The sequence below is a fragment of the Tenrec ecaudatus genome, chromosome X (genome assembly GCF_050624435.1).
Source record: "Tenrec ecaudatus isolate mTenEca1 chromosome X, mTenEca1.hap1, whole genome shotgun sequence".
NCBI lineage: Eukaryota > Metazoa > Chordata > Mammalia > Afrosoricida > Tenrecidae > Tenrec > Tenrec ecaudatus.
The window spans coordinates 102,758,658-102,764,173 of record NC_134548.1 but is presented as its reverse complement, the minus strand read 5'-3'; positions in this window follow the sequence as shown (position 1 = coordinate 102,764,173).

The window sequence follows — 5,516 nt, the reverse complement described above, 5'->3', positions numbered from 1 at the left end:
CCATTTTGTCCACTCTATGCATTGGCTGTTCTGAGAGGGAATATCATCCTCCAGGTTTGTTGGGCCAGGATGCACTCCACTCTCTCTTCCTTCCCCTTCATTTGCTCCCATGTGCTCTGATCAGACATATCCCTCTCCCCGAGCTGTAACTTCAGTGATGCCCTCTAAAGTAAATTTTTCTGGGCGGAGGGATGGTTGGCCACATAGTTGGGATTGGGATCGGGCCCTCAGACCCCTTCACTGGCTCCCTGCTCCATGCCTACACCCTGCATTTATATCCCGGAACACCAGGTCGAAGTATGGTTTCTCTTTCCCTGTGGAGATATGAATAATATCCCTTGGGTGGGTTAGTGCCCTGTTCCCCTGCTACACATTTCTATCTTTTTTTTCTTCCCACACCTCTCCTTTTTTGTTGTCTACCATATATACCCCTGGATTTGATCTGGCCCCATCCATAGTACCTGGGCATTACCCCAGGAATGTTTTATACTGTAGCCATTTCCTGAGCCCCTTTTGCATTTTTAAGCTTACCTCAGTGGACTCATGTACTTGTCCTTTTACACTTGGCTTGCTTCACTTAGCATAACTTCAGAGGAATATTTTTATCAACTTTTTGGTAAATGCAAAGTTTTTAGTAACTCCAAAACATTTTTAACAATGACGATGTGGTAGTTACATAATCCTTTGTCAATTTGAAATGATTAAGAGTGAAGGGGTGGAATCCAGCCTGTCAATCAGGTCTCTAATGAAGTCTCTGTGTGGGCATGGCCTTCGCTCGAGGATTCTGGGAACCCCTGTATTTCTTCCTTGGAAGCGGAGACACTCTCTCTGCTCACTCCCTGGGAGACATTGAAGCTGACAAAAAACATGGAACTAAGCTAGTTCCCTGAGCTGGAGGAGCTACACGGAGACTACTGCCAGTGCAGAGATGCTCAGAAACTGGATCCACAAGATTTCTCACAAATTGGCCTGTGGTCTCCTGGTATTTGGTGTTATCGCATGTGTTTCATGAGTCTGAAGATGCCTTTACAGATTGGTATCGAGCACATTGGCTAATCTCGGACTTATGGACTTGATCTGGACTGGGCTGGGATTTTTTTTTAAGATTCAAATGCTCTTGTATGTACAGCTCTTTCTTAAACACAGCTGAGTGTCTTTGAATTGGTTTCTCTAGTCTACATGGACAAACACAGAGGAAGTCCTACTTCATCTCTCTTTTTTAAAGTGTAAATGCGTGTTTAAAGACATGAAATCATTTTCTGGTTATTTATTTTTTGGTACCACCAGAAAATAGTAGGATGTTGAATTGTGTGAAGATTGGGTTGTCTTGGGTGTCAATATACAATCCTGTGGGAGAGGGGGAAGTTGTTGAGTCCCTAATTGAATGGCAATTTGAAGTCACTGTCCTTTATATGAGTTGAACATAGAACAATTTGTTTCCAAAGTTTTTTGGTTTGTTTTTAAAGAGAATTGTTTCTGAAAACCATTCTGTCTGTCATCATGGACCCTTGTCTGTGCATTCTGTAACACCATTGGTCGTGGTAGTATAGTTTTCCTGATAATGTGTGACATTAAATTGTGAAATAGTAGCTGATACCAAGGGCGGAAATCGAATGTAAATGTTTAGAAAATGATGATGGCAACTCATGTACAAGTATGCTTGATACAATTGATGTGTGAATTGTTGTAAGAGTCCCCAATAAAATGATCTTAAATATTTTTTGGTAAATTTAGGCGAACTTAAGATGTAAGAGCTTATCAACATTTGAAGCAAATGGTCCTTAATAACGTCTTTTAAAAATTGCCTCAAATTTAAAGTTTCGAGGTTACTGGAATTTATTAAAGAATTGTAGCTACCTGCCATCTTAGGATTTTGGTAGGCACATTAGGAAATGTGTACAAATTGTTCAAAATGTCTCTGTATTGATCTCAAAGCAACCAATACAATGCCAGTTACCAGAGAAAAATGAATGAGAAACAACTCTATGGCATCTCTCAGCAACACAACCATATATAAATGTGAAGCAACGCTTCCTGACCTTAGTAGGTCTGAAAGCAGGGGTAGGTTAGAACTGCGCCTTGTTCCCTTCATTCAGCAGCAAGTGGTCCCCCTCAACCCGCCAGCAGGATTCTCACTTGACTCTTCACGGGGCCTGGGACTCTTCTTTCCCTTAAACTGTGGGCTGCACCTCCCTGTCAAATACGGTGTGTGTGTGCGGGTGGGGATGTGGGGGGCGTAACCCTGTTTGAATCTGGCCACAGTTGATTATGGCCTCAAGGTGAGTTCTGTGGCTGCACTCTCGGGCCCGATAACGGCTGGTCCTACTCTTCACTTCAGGTCCTCAGTCTGAATCCTGCCTGGGCATATGATCCTTCCATTTTTGTTAGTCAGAATCACCTTTTCATGCCAAGGGCCCACCCTTCACAGCTTCGCTGAGTAGGGTGTGTATGCCTGAATCCTCACTGGACTGACAAAAGGGAGGAATTCCGTGGGGCTCCTGCTGATCTGGTGTGATAGGCTGCACTACACTTCAGGGTTTTCACTCTGGCAGGCCAGTGCAAAATGCCAGAACAATTACTGCTGCTCTTCCCACACTCCGGGAATATCACCCAGTTCTCAGAAACTTCTTGCATATGTTGTGAAAATATGTTTAAGTGCACCTGGTCAGGAGCACAGGAAACCTTCCATTCTCATTCCTAACTCAAATGACTATCCACTGAGGAATGGTAGTCTACCAAAGCCCCATACTCCCAGGTCTCAGGGCACTTATACTGGTGTGTGATAAAGAAATTAGTTTAGCTTTCTGTCTCTGGTCTTTGCAGATAGCCTGGGCAACTCGGGTGCTCTCTGTCTTTCTGAAATTGCTAGGCCGGGAGGGGATATGGAAATCCCACACCTTAAGAACAGACTTCAGGAAGGGCAAGATGCAGCCAAGCATGTTCATTGAGATCCCAATGACTAGGTGCTCTGGACCTTGGAAGTCTCCTTTTGGGGCCTCCTGGTTTGGATAAGAACATCCACAGAGAGCTCAGGGTGCAGCCCCTTCTGGGGTGCAGCAGAAGTCTGATAGTGCTGGGACACCTCTTGGACCTGCCTCATGCATTTCTCCATTTGCACCCTTGCTGGTTATCATTAACGGGTAAATGTAGCTATAGAGAATATGCTCCCTGGATTTTGTGAGTCATTACAATATTAACACGTCCGCAGCAGTAAGTGACAGTGCAGATCCTTCTGTGTAGACCCAACTCTGGTTGGGTGGGTAATAGGAAAAGGCTGCCTGGGACGAGGAGGAAATCTGATCTAACTCTGGGTGGATAAGATTTCAGGCAGCTGTTGCTCTGAAACTGGCTATGGTGGTGAGGGATGGAGATGTGAGAACTGAATTGATGTTGAGCCTTGCCATGCACTTAATGATAAAGGTTGGATGTGCCCATCTGTCCCTCTTATAGTGCAACTGGTAGCATAATCCTGCTATCACCCGATCCTCTCCCGTCTTCGCCTTGTCTTCTAAGTAGTAATGACAAACTCAGTATTGCCCTTTACGATGGCCCGACTAGCTTCTGCATTTCTATATACAGTACTCCCACCTTCCATTTTGTAAGAGTTCAGTGAATTAACTATGAAAATATTACCATTGCTTAGTGCTTAGGAAATAAAGGAGATGGAGTGTAATCCAACACAGTATGAAATATTTTGTTAGGTATGAGCTCATAACATTCTAAAGAGTAAAAGAAATAATGGGAAGAAACCATTACCTACTCCTGTCCGTACCACCAGCACCACCACTTCACGATCCTCCCTGATTACTGTGTGGTTCTCTTACGTTTTTATGTTAAGCTCTATGGAAGGGCCTCATTTTCTTAGGACAGAATCACAAACCATAATCATAACAAGAAAAAGTTCAAATGGTTTTTAAAATCCCAAAACTTTTAGTCTTAAACCTAATAAACAGCCATAAATATGTGATGCATCACACCCATATACTTATATTCTCTAGCAAAACACATGTATTATTATTTCCCTCTATTAGGGGAAATAACACTTGTAAAATTACCTGAATATATAGAGAGATGGGTAGGTATAAAATGAAGATAGAAAAATACACTTAGATACATGTGCGTCTACATTAAGGGGGCATCAAATTTTAGTGGAAATGGACTTCTAATGTATGGAGTTTTAAAGCTCCTTGCATATGTCTGTATGCATGTGAATTTCAAAGAATTCCTGGAAAAAAGTATCCAATAACTTCTAATTCAATTAGTTCCAGAACTTTGTGCGCATTTGCTTGAGTCGTATTGACTATACACCAGCATCCGCCCATGGAGAGCAGAACAAACTGGACAACGCTGTGAAGAATGGGAATTCCAGAACACTTGAGGAACAGTGGAATTTCCTCCAAATGTTTAAAGTTCCTTGTGTAAGCCTGTACATGTATATTTCAAAACTTTTGTGGACAAATTCCATTATCTATTAATCCTATAATTCCATCTGGCTTTTGAAGCACACACACATATATATAATATGTAATTAGGTATATTTAAATCAATACTATATATTCACAAACTATTAAGCAAATATGGACAACACTGTGAAGAATGGAGATTTCTGAACACCTGACTGTGTTTATGTGGAACCAGTACATGGATCAAGGGGCAGTGGTTCCAAAGGTACAAGGGAATACTGCATGTTTTAAAATCAGAGAAGACTTGACTGTGATGTGTATATGTTCATCATAGTAACTTAAACTCTAGGCTGAAAAATTAAGGCAGAAACTGGATTATATGAGGAAGAAAGAAGCATCAAGGCTATAGGAAGGCTCGTTAACCACTTCGTTAGCCAGAGGACACAGCCTTGCTTGCTGAAAGCCAGAATGGCTTGAAGCACTTGCTGATGGAGACCCAAGCATGCAGCCTTCAGTGTGCCTCACAAACCAATGTAACAGAAACAATCATCCTCACAACTGCATCAATAGGCACATCAGGATGCATGAAGAAGGGGTTGAAGTTGTGCAGGATTTCATTATCCTGGAATGCACAATAATGTTCCTGAGAACAACAGGAAATCAAAGGATACATGGCATCGGGCAAATCTTCACAAGAACTCTTTAAAGTATTGAAAAGCAAGGATATCACTTTGAGGACTAAGGTGCACCTGGCCCCAGATCTGGTATTTTCAGGTGGCTCATAGGCATGAGGAAGTTGGACATTGAATAAAGAAGACCGAGGAAATATCAATGTATTTGAATTATGCTATTGCTGAAGAATATTGAAAGTGCAGTGGACTGCTAGAAGAGCAAACAAATCTGTCTTGGAAGCAATATAGCCAGGATGCTCTGTGGAAGCGAGGATAGCAGGTTTTCATTTCCATGATTTAGACGTATTATGAGGAGAAACTGGGAATACAAATAAAACCTTAAACAATTCATGGCCATCAAGTTAATTTGACTTCTAGCAACCCTATATGGCTGAGTAGACCTGCCCCTGCAGGTGTCTGAGACTATAAAAATGTATATGAG